This window comes from Symphalangus syndactylus, chromosome 1 (assembly GCF_028878055.3).
Source record: "Symphalangus syndactylus isolate Jambi chromosome 1, NHGRI_mSymSyn1-v2.1_pri, whole genome shotgun sequence".
Taxonomy (NCBI): domain Eukaryota; kingdom Metazoa; phylum Chordata; class Mammalia; order Primates; family Hylobatidae; genus Symphalangus; species Symphalangus syndactylus.
The window spans coordinates 30,587,212-30,610,487 of NC_072423.2; the positions used below are offsets into that span (position 1 = coordinate 30,587,212).

Genomic DNA, 23,276 nt, shown 5'->3' on the forward strand with positions numbered 1-23,276 from the left:
AAAATGCTTTTAGCTCAAAAGTATGAATCTGCCCAACTCTTCATGCCAGGTATCTGTGGTGGCCTCATTCATCAGCAACACACAAAGTCAAGGAGTGATGAAAGTCCTCACTAACCCTAAGAGTAGGTATTTTTGTTCCTGGTCAGTGTTGAATTATGTGACTTTATTGTTTTCGGTTCTAGGCCAAGGAGGAGACAAGCAGGCTTTCAGGTCTCTTCTTTAATGGGGCCAATTTTAGTTCTGTCACCACTGTGAGAAAATACAAGGAAAACAAACCAGTCCTTCCGAGCCTTATCCCATGGCCTAATCTAGCCACGTACCCTCTTGGGACAGGGAAAATTCCTCCCTAGTAAATGCACTCTTTAACCAACAGTGGTGGGGAGGGGGGCATCATTGTACAAACCTATTCTGTGCTTGCTAATGGCTGCTAAAAAATGTTAGAAAAGAGTGCAATTTTGTGTACATGTCAGCTATGTCCTCTTCTTGGGCTGGAGGCAACTCTCATATATATTCCTAGTTGTTTTCCTAATTCTTCAATTTTAAAACTTCAGTCACCCCAGGCCTCCAAACCCATCACGAACCTCTTAGTCTCTAGAGAGCTTTCCTATGTAGGGGTGCGAAATCTCTCTCACCTTTCTGCCACTGAAGCTCACATTTCTTCCATCTACACATGTTCTTATGGGAATAGCATTTTCCTCTCCTTTTCTCAAGCACCCTATGTTTACTTACCTCTTAATCCTTCTCATGCTATATCAGATTTGCCTATTTATGTGCCCATGTCCCTCACAAGACCGTGAATTTCTTGGGAGCAGGAGAAATGTTTTTATTCACATAGTATCCCTGGTATCTAGCACAGACCATGGTACAGAAAGGTACTTGATAAATGTGTTGAATGAATTAATAATTTCTGTATATATGGCACAATTTGACCAACCTCTGTTCTTATCCTGCACCTGGCTTAAAGCAGAATTTAAGGCGTGAGGGCACTCTAAAGCTCCAACTCCACAGGATATTGGACAATGTTTTACTTAACATCTTATGGTATGGTGGGAAGCAGATTCACATCAAACACTCCTCAGGAAATAAAATTCTTATTCCTGATTAAATGTTTCTGTCCATCCCACCAAAGTTGGTGTTCTTGCCCTATTCCTCATCTTTTACCACCTGACTTTCCCTATACTATCTAAAATTTTGTACTCTATTATCCCTGCAATTCTACTCCTCCCCTTGGCTTGCATACTTCATTCAAAACAAGTTGGCACATTGGCTGAGCAAGGAGGATCTCTTTTCCTCAGCAACTAGAATGTAGGGTTTGGGGGAAAGGAGAGAGAATTGGAAGGGGTCTGAGTTCACCACAGAAAATGGATTGATTAATTAATGATCAAGGTGTGCTTAAAGCTAATTTGAGAACCATTGTTTATTGAAGCTATTTCACCATTTTTTCTTAGAAGAAAAGTTCTATTTCTAGCCTGTTTCCCTGCTGTAGATTTTTCTAATCTTCAGCAAATACTTTGAGAAATCCATCAACAATTCCTCTAGTTGAACCATTCTAACAATGTTAATGCCTTGGATGAATAACATCTAAGCTTGAAGCTTATTCTTTTACCAAAAGCCTTTTGTTCTTAATAAAGATAGTAAGCTATCTGTCTGCAAAAGATCCACACCAGGCATTCCCAGTGGAATTTCTGGCCACAGAAATGCATGGTCTTGGTAATACCATCTATCTCATAGAGTAATTGTGAGACCATAATAAGATACTGAAGTTTCTGAAAATTGGCAAATAGCTAATAAATATTAGTTTTTATTAATGATAATATTAATTAATGCTAGCATTGATCAATTAATGCTAATTATTATAACCTTAAAGAAGTGTCTAAATAATTTTGGCAAAAGACCTTACAAAAATGCTATAGAAAGACTCTTTCTTAATTATTAGCATATTACACCAGCAATTTAACTTAAATTTATAAATTTGCACATAATTATTAATACTGCTACATCCTGAGGCATCTTGCCCTAGGCCTTTTGAACATGCTTAATTATGAAAGGCATTAAACTCTCAATTTTCTAACAAGAAATTCTGTTGTCATTTTTCTCTTAAGCAGCAAAACCACTGGTTTTCTTTTTCATTCTTCCTTTTATGCTATTTTGTTCTAGGGTCAAAAGCAAGAATGATACATCAATAGCCAGTCATGTTGGCTGCTGGCATGACTAGCTTTTCCCAGAAAACTTTGGAAAGAAAATTAGGAAGAATGTTGAAGAAATGGAGAGTTGATTTCAAGGATAAGATGTTTTTCAGTTAATCCTGCAAAGGCGAGAAGGCCTAGCTTTACCTGTGATTGTCTGCATCCACAGAAAAATGACAAATCTAAGTGGAAGGATAGAGTTCCACCTCTGTGACACTGCATTAGTATGGAAGCCAAGTAAAGAGTGACTTTAAAGAATCATCGAAAGATGTTTCCTAGGAAATCCAGGATTAGGGATCCTGAGTTTGGGTCATTTGTGGCTTATGTACAGTGGAGAACCTTAAAAATGAGACTTCTAAGGAAAGAAGGGCTTTTAAATCCTATAAACAAAAGTATCCTAAGGCCTCTGGGAAACCAAATAGCTTTTACCAAACAACATTTGATAAATTAAGGGCAAATGACTTAGAAACATGTGGATTAAATTTCCTTTAAAGTGCACACGGGTTTAAAAGTTAAAAGGGAAAAATTTGCTTTGTGAAAGTCATTTCTGAATTTTGTGAAGCCGAATAAAAGGAGGCAGAGTTGTGTTTCCTCCCATGAATGTATCGATGTACTAAGCACTTCAATAATCATCATTTATTGTTCAAATTCTACAGTACTCTTTGAGGTATAGCTGAGAATGAAAATCTGTATTATGTGATTCCTAAGACCAGATCTAAAGGGGTATCTACACCGACCACTGGATGATTTGGGTCTCTCTTAGACATGTATCAAGGGATTGCAATAAAGAGCAGCAATGGAAAATTTCAGGGCAGGTTCTGAACCAGCCTAAGGGCTCTGAGTTCTCTTGTTTAACCTTATAAAGAGTGATTGGAATGAAAAGAATACAAAATATGCAGTCAAAAGTCCTAGGATTAGGTTCTGGCCTCTCCATTTACAAACTATGCAACCTTGAGAAAATAACTAGCTATTTCTGGACCATAGTTTAATAACATCTACCTGATATGCTTGTTGTCAGGATACTAAATGAGAGAGTATGTGGAAAGGCACTCAACAAGGTGTTAAACATTTCAAAATTGTATTTTTTCTCTTAGATTTCAGTGATACATAACAGAATCTAAATAGCTAAAATTTATAATTCATTGGGAATATTTAGAATCATCCTCTTGTAGAGAGTCATGAAGCTCTGTAGCATATCAAAGTCACTGAAAAATAATCCCAAATGAGTGAATCATGGAATCCTTTTTTTCATTCAAGAACTATTAATACCACAAAACACACTTTGACAAATCCTTAAGAAAGATGAGTTTTTTACACATAGATTGATTTGTATAAATAAGAATGTCTTTTCATCTTCCCTAAAACAGTTTTTTGAAGCTTCAAGAGAAAAACACAAGAGGAAAAAATTAGTTTCCTATTCCAAGATTCAATGTGAAAACTGATGTTCTACTCTCCATATTTTCGGGATTTTATTTTAACACAGGTCCTTGAATAGAGTGTTGGGGTTCAGGGAATGACATCCCAAAGTATGGTTATTTGGAATGCTGAGAACTTTTGAATTAAAGGAAATTGGAGGGCCTTAGAAGTGGCCTCAAAACTAGAGACTTTCTAACCTTCCTCCTCTTCCAATACCCCCAACCCCTACACCACAACAAGCACAGGAACAGCTCTGTCTGGAAGTTCTCTTATCTAACGGAGGAAAACTTCTTCCAAAAGAAATGCAATTGTCTTAAAATTCCCTCTCTAGAAATTTCATTCAGTAACCAGAAAGGTTAACCACTGGAGAAGAAAAGATACCATACGTTGTCATCACACCCAGACACCTATTCTTTTCACCTGTTCTTCTGAGGATAACTTCAAGAGGTTGCCTGGGAGACTTATCTGTATAAGACAATCTTCGTTCACAGTGAAGTTTCGTCCCTTAACTTCCCAGTATCTGTTGCCATCTCCCCAGAATTCAGAGGAACTTTGTCTCAGTTCATTGACTGTCCTCTGTGTTCACTCAATTCCCCTGAAAATCATGTGCTACTCCTCAAAATTGCCTATATTCCCCTATTTCCTTCTTGCCTCTGAAGAGGGTGCTATCTAAGCTTCAGCCATCTGGCCCTTCTTTGAGTGTCATATTTTGCATGGCTCATATACAAGTCATGTTAATAAATTTGTATGCCTTTTCTCCTGTTAAATCTGCCTCTTGTGAGTTCATTTCCGCAGATTTGAACCTTTAAAGGGGAAGGGAAAATTCTCGTCACCCTTACAATGGCAAGTGTTTTATAAATATGAATATGTAAACTTGCTTTCTCTAAATATTTTGTATTCATGTCTCATATAAAGTTGCTATATGCTCTTGACAATTCTAATTACCTTCTCTCGATATCTCTAGCTTCTTCCTGCTTCCTTGAGGGAGACAGATCAGAATAGCCTCTGATATCGCAATTATAGATGCACTACGTCAAAGATAATATTTGTAAGTTTGCTTCTGATGATGACCAGCACTTTGTAGACTTTCTTGGTTGTAAACTCCAGAGGTAAGTGGATTTGCATACAAGACTCCATTCTGTGACTTTAAGCTATTTTTTCTATTTTATTAAATATTATATTAAAAACGAGGCGTATTGAGATTTCAATATGCTATGATCCAAGAATACTTTGTAAGATTTCATCTGGGGAATTTTTGTTGCCTATTGCATGTGACAATGATTTGAAACAAATTTTTTTTTTTAACTTTTGACTTTACTAATCTGCCTTCCCACAGTTCAGCTCATTCCCCACTGGCCTTCTCTCTTTTGCCTTTTCCCCACTTCTGTTTAAATTCCCATTGCCTCTATCACACTTTCTCAAATTATTTCTTTCTTCTTTTCCATTTATAGTTTTTATTTTTATTGCAGAATTTCCTAATATGTTTAATTAGATATTAGTCACACAAAGATTCTCACAAAATAAGTTCCATGTCACATACATTTTGAAATCCCTACATATTATCTTTCTTTTTAAGCTTCTTAGTGCACATTAACATAAAAAGACTCCATAAAGTCTTGAAATAAAAGAATGCTGGTGAGCAAGGATTAGTCAGGGTTTTCAAAAGATATTATCACTGTATACTTGCTTCTTCATTAATATCCAGTTCAGGAGAAGAACAGTTGGAAAGACTCCTGTTAGTGAGTTGATGATCCTTATAGTGCATAGCACAATGCCTGGCACTCAATGGACGTATGCGGAATTGCTGTAAGTACTTGTAGAATTCAGTGAAGACATGGAACAGTTTAAGCTGGAAGTGGGGAACCTGATCCATGCTTTCAGGGTGCTCATCAGTAAAAACAGAAACCAACCTTGTCAAATTTAAGTAGAAAAGAAATTTTTTATGGATAGTGCTATGAACTGAATGTTTGTGTCCCCCAAAATTCGCATGTTGAAATCCTAGCCCCTCATGTAATGGTATTAGAGATTGGGGCTTTTGGGAGGTAATTAGGTCAAGAATGTACAGCCCTCATGAATGGGACTCGTGCCCTTGTAATAGGGACCCCAGAGAGTTCTGTAGCTTTGCACTGTGGGGGAACAGCAATAAGTGAGCCATGTGCAACCCAAAAGAAGATCCCCCATGGGAGCCGACCATGTTGACACCCTGATATCTGACTTCCAGCCTCCAAAACTGTGAGAAATACATTTCTATTGTTTATAAGCCACTTTGTTTATGGTATTTGTGTAGCAGGACGAGCCGCAGACAAGAACCCCTCAGACACCGAGTTGTAGAAGGAAAGGGCTTTATTCAGCTGGGAGAATCAGCGGACTCAAGTCTCCAAAAACCGAGCTCCCCGAGTGAGCGATTCCTGTTCATTTTAAGGGCTTACAGCTCTTAAGGGTGTCCACGTGAGAGGGTCGTGACTGATTGAGCAAGCAGGGGGTACGTGACTGGGGGCTGCATGCACCGGTAATCAGAACGGAATAGAAGAGGACAGGGATTTTCACGATGCTTTTCCATACATTGTCTGAAATCTATAGATAACACAAGCAGTTATGTCAGGGGTTTTTAAGTACCAGGCTCAGGGCGTGGTGCTGGGCTATCTGCCTGTGGATTCCATTTCTCCCTTTTAGTTTCTACTTCTTTCTTTGGAGGCAGAAATTGGGCATAAGACAGTATGAGGGGTGGTCTTCTCCCTTACTTGAGCCGGAACTAAGGCAGATAGTGACTACCTTCCAGCATCTCTGGGATACGTTAGGAGACTATACAGCCAGAAATATTTTAACACGACTGTAGTGTTCTCTAAAGTTATGATTCAGGGCAGATTGTTAAAAAAATTTTGAAGTTTATTATTATTGCTCTCTTTTCATCGTATTGTAACGGTGGCAGTATGATGTTGTGGCAGAGAGTTCCAAGTTGGAATCCCAGCTCTCTCTAAGGCTCTTGACCTCGGAAAGTCAGCCATTCTGTCTGGGTTGTATCAAATAATGATCATAAAACTTACTTTGGAGGGCTCTTATGAGGCTGAAATAGGACATATATATTAAGCTCTTAGCACACAGTAGTTCATTCATAAGAGGGAGCTCTATTATATCCTAAAAGAAATGTGCTTCTAATACCAGAACAAATCTTCAATCACTTGGGGACATTGAAAGGCCAGGGAAGAGAGAGTAAGTTTAAAAGGCACTGGCCACAGCTGGGAGTCTGGAGTTCTCTTCCTGGTTTGCCACCCTGTTTGTTCTTGGCTTTACAGATGGTGCCTTAGAGACAGAGGTCTCCCCTTACACTTAAACCTAAGGGAAACTTCGACAGTTTCTTCCTTTTAGGGAACTGGCTGAATGTTTGGACTAGAACATTTTAAAGACTTCAATTTTTTAAGAAAATGGTTTATTGATTCTAATTAATTTTTTTAATGTATAGCAGAAACTAGTTAACTTTAATTTAGGACTGACATTTACATGCTGCCTAAGAAGTAGGAATCCAAGGTGGACAATTCATTTTCATTTTGGTGAAAAGCATCATTTAAATGTCAGAAAACTGCATATTTAACATTTGCAGTAATTAAGGGACTTTAATTTAATAATAAATCTCTCTATCTTCATCTATTTACACTCTTTCCTCTGTCCTGGTCTGGCACTTTCCTTAGTGAATCAACTACAACTAATTGCTTCTTTTCGAAGTGTAAATATATTTAATTCTTCTTAGAGGCCAAGTAGCACATTTACTATTTAATTGGTAATTACCTTTTTCATGAATTACTTCCTTTTGGGGGCTTCTCTCAGGGGAGCAAAAAAATTTTCTTTACACTTTGCCACTGTGGAAATCAACCTCCCTCTAATTCTGCAGGAGGCGGTTCCCTGACATCCACTGAGAACTGGGCTCCTCTTGGTTTTGGGTTCCAAGTCAGGAGAGACCTTACTCTAAAAGCCGCACTGGTCTCAACTCCAAATGGGGAGAGTCTAGTATCCCACAGGCACACACCGTAAATCAGTATTGAATGACTATAAAAATACTCTGAGAATTTAATTTGCCTTACATTACAATGTACAGGCTTAATATTAAAAAATCTTTTGTTAAATGACGGTTGATTTACATATAAGGATCCAGGTGAGATCTATCTGTCCTAAGGAAAACTAGCCAAAGTGCTGACTTGCATAACTCACTGTTAAGCAGCTTCAGTAAGGTTAGTGGAGTCATGGGAAGGAACAAGAGCTCAGATTCTCCTTGGAGAACGAAGGTTAACTCATGTGTCCAGAATAGAGCATGACAAGATCATTTATACTAAAAATAAATCAATAAAATATCAAGGCTGTTTACACACATTGCTTTCTAATATTCTAGGATACACAATAAATGAGGGACAATATAAATTAGCCTACTGTGTGCATTATTCTTTAGTCTGTTAATCAAATAATGATTTTTTTTTAACTAAGGTAATGCACGTGTTACAGGAAAGAGGCCCCAATCCACACCCCAAGAGAGGGTTCTTGGATCTCCCACAAGAAAGAATTCAGGGTGAGTCCACAGAGTAAAGTGAAAGCAAGTTTATTAAGAAAGTAAAGGAATAAAGAATGGCTACTCCATAGATAGAGCAGCCCAGGTTGCCCATTTTTATGGTTATTTCTTGATGATATGCTAAACAAGGCGTGGATTATTCATGCCTCCCCTTTTCAGGCCATATAGGGTAACTTCCTGACATTGTCATGGCATTTGCTGTCATGGTGCTGGTGGGAGTGTAGCTGTGAGGACAAGAGAGGTCACTCTTGTCATTCTCTTGGTTTTGGTGGGTTTTAGCTAGCTTCTTTACTGCAATCTGTTGTATCAGCAAGGTCTTTATGGCCTGTATTTTGTGCCGACTTCCTATCTCATCCTGTGACTTAGAATGCCTTAACCATCTGGGAATACAGCCCAGTAGGTCTCAGTCACATTTTACCTAGCTCCTATTCAAGATGGAGTTGCTCTGGTTCAAAGACCTCTGACACACGTATATGATACAAAATTCAAGAGAAGTCCGGGCGCAGTGGCTCACGCTTGTAATCCCAGCACTTTGGGAGGCCGAGGTGGGCGGATCACGAGGTCAGGAGATCGAGACCACAGTGAAACCCCGTCTCTACTAAAAATACAAAAAAAATTAGCCGGGCATGGTGGCGGGCGCCTGCAGTCCCAGCTACTCCGAGAGGCTGAGGCAGGAGAATGGCGTGAACCCGGGAGGCGTAGCTTGCAGTGAGCCGAGATTGCGCCACTGCACTCCAGCCTGGGCAACAGAGTGAGACTCCGTCTCAAAAAAAAAAAAAAATTCAAGAGAAGCAGACAAACATTCTGTGATAAATTAATCTCCAGCTGAAGTCCTTGGACCACCCAGTCCCCTGCACCAGAGGTAACAATTATTCCTTGTTTTCTTCTGTATTAGGGATAATCTTCACATATCAATATATACAACAATGCTAATTACGTTGTTTTTCACAAATGATAGCATGCTATACGTAATGTTTTATGTCTATTTTTTTTTCACTTAACAATGTGTATTAGCTATAGGATTACATATGAGATAGCATCATTGCTTTTAATGGGCACTTAGGATTCCATTGCATGAATTTACAATAAACTACTTAACCAGTCCACCATCACTGAAATTCTCATTGCTTCTAGTCCATTGCTATTTTTTAAAATACTGTGAAATATACTGATTATAAACTATTTAAACCTGTGGAAATATATTTGTAGAATAACTATCTAGTAGTAGACTTGGTGGGTCAAAAGCTATATGCTTTGACAACTTTGATCGATTTTGCTATATTTCCCCTCATGAAAGATACAGGCTTCTATACTCCCATTAGCAGTATATATGGTTTTATTTTTCTCCATAAGCGAGGCTTACTGGTATCAAGTGTCACTACTATTCTGTTTTAATCACTTTAATTTTGTAATATGACTTGATGATTGGTAAATGTAGTCTTCCTTAATTACTCTTTTTTTCCCTCAAAATTTTGCTGATTATTCTTGCCAATGCATTTTTCTTATATAAACTTTGGTTTGTGATAGTTAGTTCTCAAACTAAATATGCTTTCAAATTCTTGCTTATAAACTTATCGAGAATGAGGTCAATACACAGATTAATTTATGAAGATTACCATATTTTAATATTGTCTTCTTACAAGAAAACATGCTTTTTTTTTGTTCTTTTGTTTCTTCATAGCTCTCTGAAGCTCTTTGTTATCTCTTGCTCATTTCTTTTGAAGTTGGTTTTAAAAGATTTGTATTATTTCTGTTGCTACTGGAAATGCAACCTACAATTCTTAGCAATAAACTTATTTTATAATTAATTTTTATCAACCAACTTTTAGAAATCAACTCTTCTTTCATAATATTTCCTGTTCATTACTTATAGGTATACAAGGACTATTTTTTTCTTGTTTTATCAACTTACTGATTTCTTTTCCTTGTAATATTTTTCCATATGATTGTTTTCCAGGGATGTAACACTATATCCTAAATATAATGACTTTCTCTTCTTCGTTCCAATTATTATACCTCAAATTTATTGTTCTATAATTGATTATAGTGGGAATTTTTATCTTGTCCCTGACTTTCACTGGAATGATTTATCATTAAAAAATGATGTTGGGGCTGGGCATGGTGGCTCACACCTGTAATCCCAGCACTTTGGGAGGCCAAGGCAGGCAGATCACGAGGTCAGGAGATCGAGACCATCCTGGCTAACACGGTGAAACACTGTCTCTACTAAAAAATACAAAAAATTAGCTGGGCGTGGTGGTGGGTGCCTGTATTCCCAGCTACTCGGGAGGCTGAGGCAGGAGAATGGTGTGAACCGAGGAGGCGGAGCTTGCAGTGAGCCGAGATGGCGCTACTGCACTCCAGCCTGGGCGACAGAGCGAGACTCTGTCTCAAAAAAAAAAAAAAAAAAAAAAAAATTATGTTGGTTTGAGGGTTAAGGTATGTGAGGGTGTGATTATCATGCTACTGCAATATCTATTCTTACTTTATTGAATTTGTTCATTTGTTTATTTTAGTCAGGAATAAATGCTGAATTTTATCAAATACATTTCAGCATCTTTTTGGAGGATCATAGAGTTCTTCTCTTCTAATCTATTATAATTATATTAATAGATTTGCTAATACTGAACCAGCCTTGCATGCTTGAGATAAGCCCCATTTGCCCAGAGCATATTATTTTTTTAGTATCCTGCTAGGTACTATTGCTAGTCTTTTATTTTGGATTTTGCATTAATATTTGTTTGTGAGATCATTGGTAGTTTCAGTGTATGTGCATATATGGATTTATTTTGGGCCTTTGATATCAATATACATGTATTTCATAATAGCAATTTGAAGTTTTCATTCTTTTTCCAGGCTCTGGAACAGTTTAATGCTTTAAAATCCAATGTCTTTTTCCTAAAAATTCTAAGGCTTCCCCACACAACTACTTAGGTCTAGTGTTTTATTCATGGACTATAGGATATACAGGGCCAAAACATAAACTTGTGTGGTTTCTGTACTGCAAAATAGGGTCTGGCCTTATATAGATTTGTAGATGAAGGAGCGAGGGAGGATAAGATCCAGCTTGTGCTGTGTTTTGCTTACATGCAACACTCTGATGGAGATGTGCATCAGCTGGAGACAATATTTTCTTTTTCATACAAATAGATCAACTGCTTTCCACACAGCAGAATAAAAACACAGTGACCTTGAGGTGGAACTCAAAGACACAGCCATGGAAATTAAATAAAATAAAGAACAAAAGACTGAAAAAACTGAACAGAGCATCAGAGACCTGTGGGAAAAACTTAAGTATTATAATATACATGTACTTGGAGTCCCCAAAAGGGCAGTGAGTGAGAAGGGAACAGAAAAAATATTTTAACAAGTGGGGCTGTTTCCCAAATTTGATGAAAACTATAGACCCCCTGATCCAAGAAATTCACCTAATGCAAGTGCAAGAACCTGAAGAGAAATTACACCTGAGTACCACATAATCTAATTGTTTAAAATCAGGGATTAAAATATCTTAAAAGCATCCAGAAAAAAGACACACATTATGTATAGAAAAACAAAGATAAGAACAGCTTCAGGTTTCTTATTAGAAAATAATTGCAAAGCCAGAAGATAGTAGAGCAACATCTTTGAAGTACTGAGAGAAAAAAGCTCTCAATGTGGAATTTTATGACCTGCAAAGAAATCATTTAAAAATGTAGTTAAAAAACCATTTTAATGTGTGAAAGCTAAAATAATTGATCACTATAAGACCAGAACTGCGAAATAGTTAAAAGAATTACTTCAGGCAGAAGAATAATGATACTAGATCTATAGAAGACATAAGAGCCCTCAAAATTCTAACATAGCCACTAAATACACACATACACACACATGCACATCCCTATCAAATTATAGCTAATAAACTAATAAAAGATACAAAATAATCACAAAATACTCAATTCACAAGCAAGCAGAAAAATAGAGAAAAAGAGAACAAATGTCAGTTGAAACAAATAGAAAACAAGTACCAAGATGATAATTTTAAACCCAACAATAGAAAAACTCCTTTATATATAAGTAGTATAACCCCACCAACCAAAAAGCAGATATTTTTCTCATTGGATATAAAAAGCAAGACCCAACCATATGTTGCCTAAAGGAGCTAAGCTTTAAATATAAAGACTTAACTAGGTTAAAAGTAGAAGGATTAAAATATATAGACTATGCTAACACTAATCAAAAGTAAAGAAAGATGGAGTGCCTATATTAATATCTGGCTAAATAGATTTCAGAGGAAATATTACTAAAAGAGACAAAGTTGGTCATTTCATAAGGAAATCGCAGTTAAGTCATCAAGAAGACATACAGTCCTAAATGTTTATGTCCCGCTAATAGAGATTCAAAATACATGAAGCAAAAACAGACAGAACTTCAATGAGATTTTGACAAATCCACAATTACATTTGGAGTTTTGAACACCCCTCTCCCGTAATTGAAAGAAAATATAGACAGAATATCACTAAGAATATAGGTGACTTGAACAATACTATTAACTAATTTGATTTAATAGACATATATAAAATATACCATTCAACAACAGCAAAGACACTTTTCAAATGCAGATAGAACATTTACCAAAATAAACCATACTTTGAGCCATTAATAAAGGCTTAGTAAATTTTAAAACTGTAAGTAATACAATGTATGTTTTCTGACCAAAATGGACCTAATTCAGAAATTAACAACAGAAAGGTATCTGTAAAATCCCCCAAAATATAAAAAGTAAGTAAAACATTTTTAAAAACTCATCAATGAAGAGTAAATCAAAAGAGAAATTCAAAAGTATTTTCAACTGAATAAAAATGGAAACAAAACATATCAGTATTTGTAGGATGCCACTAAAGCAGTAATTAGAGGAAAATGTATAGCAACGATGTAACACCTATATTAAAGAAGAAGAAGCATGTCAAGTCAAAGACCTTACTTTTGATTAAGACCATTAATAGACTGGGGGGAAAAAGACCAAGTCAGATGCAAAACAAGACAAGAAAAAGAAGAGGAAACAATAAAGATTAGAACAGAAATCAGTGAAATAGGAAATAGAGTATATCAATAAAATCAGCATCTGTTCTTTGAGGTTGATATAATTGAGAAACCTGTACCCAAATTGATGAGGAAAAAAGCATAAAAGACACAAATTGCCAATATCTGGAATGAGGTGACACCACTACATGTTTGACAGATATTAAAAGAATAATAAAGGAATATTATGATTAAGTTTATGCTAAGAAATTCAACAATTTTAGTGAAATAGAAAAAATTTATTTAAAGGCATTGTTATGGACTCACCAGAGACCAAGCAGATGCCAGCATCATGCTTCCTGTACAGCCTGCAGAACCATGAGCCAATTAAGCCTCTTTTGTTTATAAATTACCCATTCTCAGGTATGTTTTTATATACCTGACACAAGAATGGCCTAATACAGTAGTGAACTTTCTCAATCTAACAGAGTATCTGTGAAAACCCTATGGCTAACAACATAGTTGATGTTGAACAACTGAATACTTCCCCAAAGAAAAGGAGCATGACAAAGATGTCCTCTCTAATCACTTCTATTTAATATTATGCTAGAGACCTACTCAGGGCATTGAGGCAATAAAAAGAAATAAAAGGAATCCAGATTGCCAGGAGACAACTGTGTTTATTCATAGATGATGTGATCATTTCTATGGAAAACACTGTAGAATCTATAAGAAAGCTACTAGAACTAATATATGAATTTAGCAAGGTTACAGACTACAAGACACATATGCAAAATTAAATTGGGTTTCTATATACTACAAATCAGAAAATAAAATTTTTAAAATAGCATTTACAATAGCATCAAAAACCTGAAATACTTAGGAGTATATCTGATAAGTGATGTGTAAGAATTGTACACCAAAACTGCAAAAACATTTTGGGAGTAAAAAAAGATAACCTAAATAAATAGAGTGATGTACCATTGCCTGTAAATGCAGACTAAATATTAAGATTTCAATTCTCCCCAGTTTGATCAATAGATTCAATGTAATTCAAATCATAATTACAGCAGGCTTTTTACAGAAATTGAAAAGCTGATTCTATGATCCATATGGAAATGCAAAAGCCTTAGAATAGCCAAACCAACTTTTAAAAAGAAGAATAAAGTTGGAGGACTTACACTACTTCATTTCAAGTCTTATTATAAAGCTACTGTTCTCAAGACAGAGTGGAATTGCCATAAATATACATAAGTGGATCAATGGAACAGAACAGAGAACACAGAAATAGATCCACAAATCTGCTGTCAATTAATTTTTCACAAAGGTGCAAAGACATTTCAGTGGAGAAAGAATGGTATTTCAACAAATGGTGCTGTAAAAATTGAATATGTATATGTATCATATGTAAAAATGAACTCTTAAATGGATCACAGAAATATAAAACTTAAAAATATAAAACTGCTAGAAGAAAATATAGACGAAATCTTTGTAACCTTAGGTTAAGCATAGATTACTTGGACACCCACTAAAAACACAATATGTAAAAGCAAAAGATAATCAACTGGACTTCATCAAAATTAAGAATGCCTACTCCTCAAATGGTACTGTTAAGAGAATGAAAATATAAGCCACATACTAAGAGAAAATATTTGCAAATCTCACATCTGATAATGGACATTTATCCAGAGTCTATAAAGAGGTCCCAAAACATAATAATAATAAAACAAGTAAATAACTTTTTAAAAACGTAAAACCAACATGTAGGAAGCTAAATCTAGAGGCTGGAGGAAGGTAAGACTGGATAAGATAGAGAATGGAGGCTGAGAAACCAATTATGGTGAATCCATAGCTGTTTATTTTTAATTTCATTGGTAAATGTTCCAATGTGTGTCTCTCAATGAAAAGACTATTTTAATAAAATACAACCACTATACAATTGTCACATTTTAGGGTTAATTGCAATAGATAATACAAGCATAATAGTTGGAATATATCGTATACCCACTATGTGGCAGAAATTGCTGAACTCACCAGAGCCCTATGAAACAGCTACTAATATACTCTCTCCAAAGATAAGGAAACTGAGGTTTAAGGACACTAAATAATGTGTTCAAGATCATACAGCTCCAAAAGTTGCAAGACTTAGAGTCACATCAAATCTGTTTAACATTAATATGTCATGATCTTTCTATCATAGTATTCAGTCTTCTAGTAATTGAAAAAATACTGGAAAGTAAACAAAGACTTGTTTTTACATTCCATGCTGTATTGATTAAGCTACAAACCAAACTCCTTGGTAGAAAATGTTACAAGTGTAAATAACATAAGACATTCATTTCTCTCCCTCAGGGCAGTGAAGAGACATGTGGTCTAGGACACATATGACAACTCTGCTCCATGAAGCCATCTAGGCACCTAGACTCCTTCTGTCTTGTCACTTTACTATCCAGATGATCTCCACATTTGATGATTAAAGCCTACTCATTAGTACCACTTCTAGCTCGTGGCAAGAGGAAGGAGAGAGTAAGCAGATTCCTTTTATGGATTTTATCTAGAAGTTATACAAATCTCTTGCACTCACGTCTAATTATTTTAGTCACATGAACACACCTAGCTGCAAAGAGGCTGAAAAATGACTCCTCCAGCTAGGCACTGAAGGAATTCTACTTCTGAAAAGAAGAAGAGATGGGTTTTGGGGGGCAGTTAATTATCTGTTAACAATGCTTTTTTCTAGTCAGGTATTCTCGACACGAGATCTGGCTTCTATTATGGCATGACATTGGGAGGCTTTGTAATGTTAGCTCTATGCACCTTGTGAAAATTGGCCAACCCAAGTGATAATTCCATAGTGCACACGCTCTTGGAAATCTTGAGTAGTAGTTATAATTATTTGCAGATAGCCTATGTTGTACATAATCAGCTCTCCTATTTGGGGAAGGGATGGGTGTAGCCTGATGGTCCTAGCCACTCATCAAGATGAAGATGCCAAGATTGAGGGTCAAAATTCAAAACTTTTAACCAAGAATTTATTAATGAGTGAAAAAAAATCAGACCAAGAGGAGATATGTATGTCACAAAATCTGAAGAAATGTTTTTCCCAAAGCTGATGCTAACTGCTACTGCTAAAATAATTCACAACAAATCATCTCTTTTCTCTATTTGAATTTTGGATAGAGTAAAAGACTGAGGGCTAGAGAAAAAGCAAGATGCATTCAGACTTGCCCTCAAGAACAATCCACCATTAGAACTATTCAGAGGTTGTAATCGCTTTCTTGTCTTGAGGCCAAGAAACCACACCATAATGATGATATGATGCTCTCTTTTCAAAACTCATTTACTCCCTAAACATGAGGATAGTGTCTGAAACACAGAGGAAACGTTCAATTCTGGGAGATAGAAAACCCTAAATTTCCTCCAGGGTAGACATAGGAGTAGTTCAACCACAAGATGGGAAAGGCCAACTTATCATGCCATGATAATTTAATCATGGTCTCAATGATGTTTCAGTAACATAATTTATAGTAAATAAGTAAAAGATGGCTACACATTAATTTCTGGGTACTAATTTTATAATGTAGAAAATGACATATTTATTGGGCAATAGTTCAAAAGAGGAGCTCTTAAAAAGGACTTTTTTTCTAGACATGCATTCAGGATTCCTATGAAGCAAGGGTGGGGCTCAAAACTCAACTGCTGAAAAGTCTAGGGGAGATGGAGGAAAAGAATAGGGTATCACTGAATATATGAGGGATGCTTTGGATCTATTCTCCAAGTTTATTAATTCCATCTTTTCTTTCTGCCCAAGTAAAACTTTTCTAAGCTGTAAGCACCACTTTTTTAGAAATTTTAGTTAGGCAGAAAGTTATTATTTCATTTATCTTTCAGCATAGTTTTGTTATAAGACTATATAAAGCACATATGAGACAAGCCATGATGTTATATATGATATTGCTGGCAGATCTGAGTAGATTAAAAATGACTCTAGCTACTGAGATAATGAGCTTAGAGCTGTGGAAGTCTACTCTCTGCCATTGTTCTGAAGGACATGCTAGCTGTCTCAATTATTTTTTCATATATTAATAGTATTACTTCACTTTTATATATAGAATGAAAAATCCTACACTAGACAAGAGACCACAAACAAATGATTGACAGGCAAATTCACACAAAGTTCGGTTTTGATGGCAAGCATGGTGTTTATCTTTTTAAATTTGAATTGGTGGTTTTGGAAGAAATGTGTCATACCTTTTAGCCACCCATTTCCTTTGAATACACTTCTTGTTTGTTTGTTTGTTTGTTTGTTTTTCCTCCTTATAAATACTTATCTCTCTGACATAGAAGTCAGATACGCTTCCTGCCAGGCTGCTGTGAAGCAAGAATATGGACTATCCCAATCAAAAACACTAGAGTGAGGCTTCAATTCAGAAATAGGCACTGCAGGGAAACCTGTCTGATTCAGGTAACGATGCCAGTGCAGAGTTCCAGCATGGTAGTCAGCATCAATGGTGTTGAGACTCAGTGTCTATGTATGTATCATGGAAGGTGCCAATAAATATACAATGACTTATCAATTTATTTATTCACTCAGCAAACGTGTATTCACTATCTGGGTACAGTGCTTATGGTAAAGTTCTTATAATGACCCAAAAGCTTCTGAATTATTTGATGCTACCTGCCTACCCTGAACACAGTTTTGGAGGAATAGTTCCCAAGAAAGGGAAGAAAGAAAGGAAAAAAGGAAAGAAGAGAGAAAAAAGGAAAAAAAAAATGGAAAAGACATAGAAGGGATTAATTAAGACTATATACAAAATATGAGTACCTGAAAGCTGTTAGTTGTCTCCACGATGCAGTATGGGCTGGAAGTGGCTCCCTGAGTGAGTTTGACCTATGCTTCTCTATTATACTGCTACATTACTCCATCAGATATATCTAATTGTTAATTATGTAGATTGATTATGGAACCATGCCACAGTAAACTAGTTAGATCACATTTAACTGTCTCTTCATCATAAATTACCCTCTATAATGTATGGTTGTGTCTATAATCAAAAAGGCAAAATCTATTGTTATAAAAATCTTAGTACAAAGGATGGGAATCCAAACAATAGACGGTGGAAAGTTGAGTGTAAGTAAATTAAAAACAATGACACTTCACAAGTCAGACCATTGGTGGGTGAAACTATTTGCTATTCACAGACACACTTGTTGTCATTTTAAGTAATTAATCATTACCCATAAATATAATTTGTATTGTGCATTTGCTGTGGAGCCAGATATGGACTCTGCAACTTGACATGATTTTGTTGTCTTCAGTTAGTGATTTATTATCCCTGAGTCTCAGTTTCTTCCTCTGTGAAGGATTCGATAAGAAATAAAAATAAAAGAATAAATACGCCAAACTGGATCGATGTGGAAAAACACATTCCAACCCCTCTGCTCCACACACATACACACGCAAACCAACCTCCCCAACTCACAGAAATATTCTGGCCAAGATTTTAGCAGTAATAAAAGCAAATTCTTGAACATATCCAATGGACTTCTGCTTAAATATTTAAATATAGCATAATGAACATGTGGATTTAGCATCAACCTTTCCTGAGATTCCATCAAAATAAAGAAATAAAATTATATAAACTCTTAAAGACAAATTGAGTAGGAGAAGGCACAACAGGGAACAAGAAGTTATCAACAAATGTTAGAAGAGAGGTATGATAATGATAATTGATTCAATGCAGAGGAGAACATTACCACACAAATTTAGGATAATTATATAATGCAAAGCATGCTTATTGGTGAGGCAGAAACCTAAAAGGCATCAAGAAATAAAAATACATGATGTAGTGTAACATGGTAGAAGGAGAGTAAAGCAAGGGCTAAAAATAGGGGAATTGGTTGAAAATGTGTATGTTCAACAAAACCCCTTCCCACCCTAGCCAGCCAATTATTCCATTTGAAAGTTTGCAGTACTAACACCTTCTAAAAAGATAAAAACAACAAAGAAATACGAGTCAGATGGCATTAGATTTTCAGGAACAACACTGGGAGCTAGAAGACAAGGCAGCAATTAAAAATTCAAAGAGAAAATAATTTCTATACCCAACCAAACTATCAATCAAACATGAATGAAGCCAAAAAAGAAAATTTCCAAATATATAAAATATCACATACTTACTACATATATGGTTTCTTTTAAGAAGCTACTGGAAGATGTAGATTCGCAAAATAAAACAATAAATTTAGGAGTAAATATGGCATCCAAAGAAAAATCTCAGGACAATATTTGTGCACCAGACCTAAGGAATCCTCAACACAGACTAGAAAAGGAAAATGGGTGCATAAAGTAGAAAGATTACCAGAAACAAAAATGGAGCTGACAAAATGCTGTGCTTAGGAGCTTGAAATAAAATAGAAAAACAACAAAAAACGCCTGTATGTTGTTTAAAAGAAAGAAAATAACACAAAAATTTAAGACAAAGGATTATTAAAAGATATTTCACACAACTCAAAGGAAAGCTGTTCTCTACACGTTAATATTGGATAAAATACAATTTTGGCAAAAATCATCAAGACAGGGACATTCCTAAACATAAAAGGTGCAGTTCACTGATGAGCTATATCAATCATGTTTGTCTTCACTTAAAAACTTACCTGAAGGAATTAAAGCAAAAACTGACAGAATTCTAAGCAATGACATATCCATAATCATAGCAGGATATAATAACACTTGTCTCTCAGAAAATCAGTTCTTAAAAAGAACAAAAATTAGTAAGACCATAGAAAGTCTGATAATATTAACAAGCTGACAGAAGTCATGGATTTTTTGTTTTCTGGTTCACTGTTATAGCCCCCATCCCACTGCCTAGCTGAGTGCTTGGAACACAGTAGATATTAAATGTTTCCTGAATATATGAATGAATAAACAAATAGAACCCAGAATGCAACAAATAGACAATATACATTCTTATAAGTACATGCAGTACATTTACTTAAAAATTAACCTGGTGTCAGGCCCCACAGGAAAATCTTGAAAAAAAATTATAAATGACACAATCTGTATCCTATGACAACGCCTTATAGTTATTTCGTGTTTACAGTCATCATTTCATTTCTTTACAGAGAATTTAAGGAAACTCTTTTGAAATTTCTTAAAGAAGTCTGTATTGTTAGAGTGAAATATTGACATTATAGAGAAAAAATACGTTGAAGTTCCTAATTAATACTTCTTGCTCTGCTAGTAATAGAATTGTTACTGAACCCAAAGGGAACAAGTAACTTAACTCTAAGTTTCAGCAACCTCTTCTAAAATTTGGTGGTTGGACTTTTGTATTTGCAGTCCCTTCCAATTCTAACATTTGTTTACTACTTATCCATATTAAAAGTCCTGTCTGTCTTTCCTTCTTTTCCTTTTTATATCTGTTAACTGAAGAATGTATTGTGGCATAGTTTTAAATAACAAAAAGCATCTTGACCCATCCTAAAGTAGGTTAAAAAGACCTTGTGAGAAAGTTCTCATGTTAAGTGTATAGGAAAGTTGCCATGCAGAGAATGAAGCCTAAATAATATGTACTACGGGAGCCGTCAATCAAAGGAGACTCAATAGCACATACACGTAAAAATGCAATACAGACTTAAAGAGGAAGGTAATTTCTGAAATGCTACTCTGTCTTAAAGATGGCCTCTTGGGGTCAGCAATTTGTCCAGAAAAGACATAAGCATCCTGCCTTGATCTGGAATGATCTTGGCGTTCTTCTATGCTTCCTGCACAAGTTTAAAGCCTTAATATCCATTCAAACTGTCTGACTACTCCAATTCTCTCTGGTACAAAATATCCCACAGTTCAGTGCTGTAAGACATTGTGTGGCTTATAAATGACTAAGTTTTGCCCTGACTGATAACATTTTCCCAAAGTCAAACAGACTCTGCTTTTGTCTCTCTGCTTGTCTCAATATAGCTGCACTTTATTTCAATACTTCTCTTGTAATTGAGCAATTCCATAAAATCAAATAAAATGATTTATAATGGAATGATTACTCCAGGGTAACATTTCAAGTGAAATTAAGATTGAAATCTAATTTAAAAGCTTTAATGTAAATGGGTCATTAGAGGAGGCTCTCCAGGGAATTTGCAATTAAACTAAAGTGACAAGGGTTTTGTAGGGGTGATAGACCTAAAGGTGTTACAATACTGATACATGCTCATTTCAGATGCAGCTGGCCTTATCACAACTGCTCAACAAGATCAGAGTTGCTGAGTGAAAGGAGCAATCAAGTCTAACAAAAACACTCCAACCCATTACAAGAATTTCTCATGAAAAAAAAAAGAGTTCTGATTTATGTAAAGGCTTCAGTGAATTCAGTATATTTAATTGACATTAATTAATCTAGTTAACTGCTGTTAATCATTTCCGTATTTATCTCTTATCAAAATCTTACTTTTATTCACTATAACTATTCATTTAACAATAACTGTTTTCTATTAATACAATCTTTAATATGTAATTTGCAACTGTGTAGTCTTTAAGCACAATAATAGAATACCTCTCCTTTCCCCCCAGCCTTTTTGAATCCTGAATATCTTTACTTTTAGAAGCTTCCTTTTTGACCCTATAGCTCCTTGACAGTTAATCATCAATTTCCTTTCTAAATTCCTTTTATTTTTGTTATTAGATTTTCTACTTATAGTAAACCTTGCTTGTGACTAGGTCTCAGTTCTCTAGAAGGAAACTATGCTGAATACTTTACAGTTCTTGCAATATTGCATTTAACATAATAAGGGCCATAAATATTTTATTTTATTAATAATAATAATTATGTTAACAGTTAACTTTTATTGACCATTTAAAATGAGTTAAACTCATTTAAAATATGCTAACCCTTCATGTAAATTATCTCATTTAATCTTCACAATCATTCTAGATGGTAGAAATATTATTATTTCCATTTAAAAAATCTATAAACTGAAGATTAGAAATGTTTCAGTAACTTATCCAAGGTCACAGATCGAATAAGTGGCAGATCCAGGAGGTAAAACCAGGACTGTATATCTCTAAAGCCCATGGTAGTACCTACTGTGCTATGCAGTGAAAAGTTGAAGTTGCCTAAGATCAACAAAAAAAAAAAGCACATTTGTGATGATCCCTTCCCATTTTGTGTATCTATATGTCTGACTGATTTTGTACATTGTCAGATTTAATAGGTCCCAGATCTTTAAAGGTGAACTCTTTCAAAAATAATAAAAATACAATTCTTGAGCCATCCAACAGATGTTTCTAAATGTTTAGATTTATTTTTATGAAGGCTTCATAAAAAATCAATTCCAATTTATACACTTTATTTTTGTGGATGGCAGAAGATTTGAAGAGCTCTATTGAGAGAGGTGGCTGAAGTTTTACTTATTGCTTTTGAAATTTTCCAATTTTATTTATACAACAGCTTCTGCAGAAGCAACAACACCGATGGCTCACAAACCACTCTTTTTTGTTGTCTATCATATATAAGACAAGGGTCCAGTGACAGAGTGGTGTTCACATCATGAACTGTATAGCTCAATAGAAGAAAATCAAGAGATTGCACAAGCCACTTTAAGGAAGGAATTTGGAGAGAAAATAATCATTCTGAGACTACATATTTTCTTACCCTTCTCTTACAAGGATACAATCTTTTCTTTAGATCATGAAAATAATTATACGATTCACTTTAATGTTATCATATTTGGTGACTTGCATAAATTTGGTTGGCGGAGCAATGGAGGTGGAGGTAGATTAAGGTGGAGAAATGGTTTCTAGGGGGAATGAAAGATGTAACAGCTAATAGATCATCAAGTACCTAGAGAGCTATACAATATTGGCAACTCCTTTTAGCTTGCTCAGATGGGTCCTCATATGGAAAAGCAAGTACTGCTGGACAGTGTCAGAAGGCAGCCAGGTATCTGTCTAACTTCTCAAGAATGAGCATGGATTGGTACTGGTGGTCAGATAAATGTCTAAATATGTGTAGTCACGGTTTAATTCCACCTACAGTTAATTTTTGGAGAATTATTTTTTTCTATTGTAAAAGGCACAAAGGGAATCTTCTGGAAAAGATATTGATGCAGGATGTTTTCTTGACCCCTTT

General features: G+C 35.5%; 1 long non-coding RNA gene across 1 annotated transcript; it reads left to right on the forward strand.

Moving 5' to 3' along the window:
- Nucleotides 1-8,099: 8,099 nt before the first annotated feature.
- LOC134731984 (uncharacterized) lies at nucleotides 8,100-21,455 on the forward strand. The gene is made up of 3 exons (XR_010114762.1): nucleotides 8,100-8,157; nucleotides 15,511-15,684; nucleotides 21,369-21,455. It is a non-coding gene; the product is annotated as an uncharacterized lncRNA (long non-coding RNA).
- The last annotated feature ends 1,821 nt before the right edge of the window (nucleotides 21,456-23,276 follow it).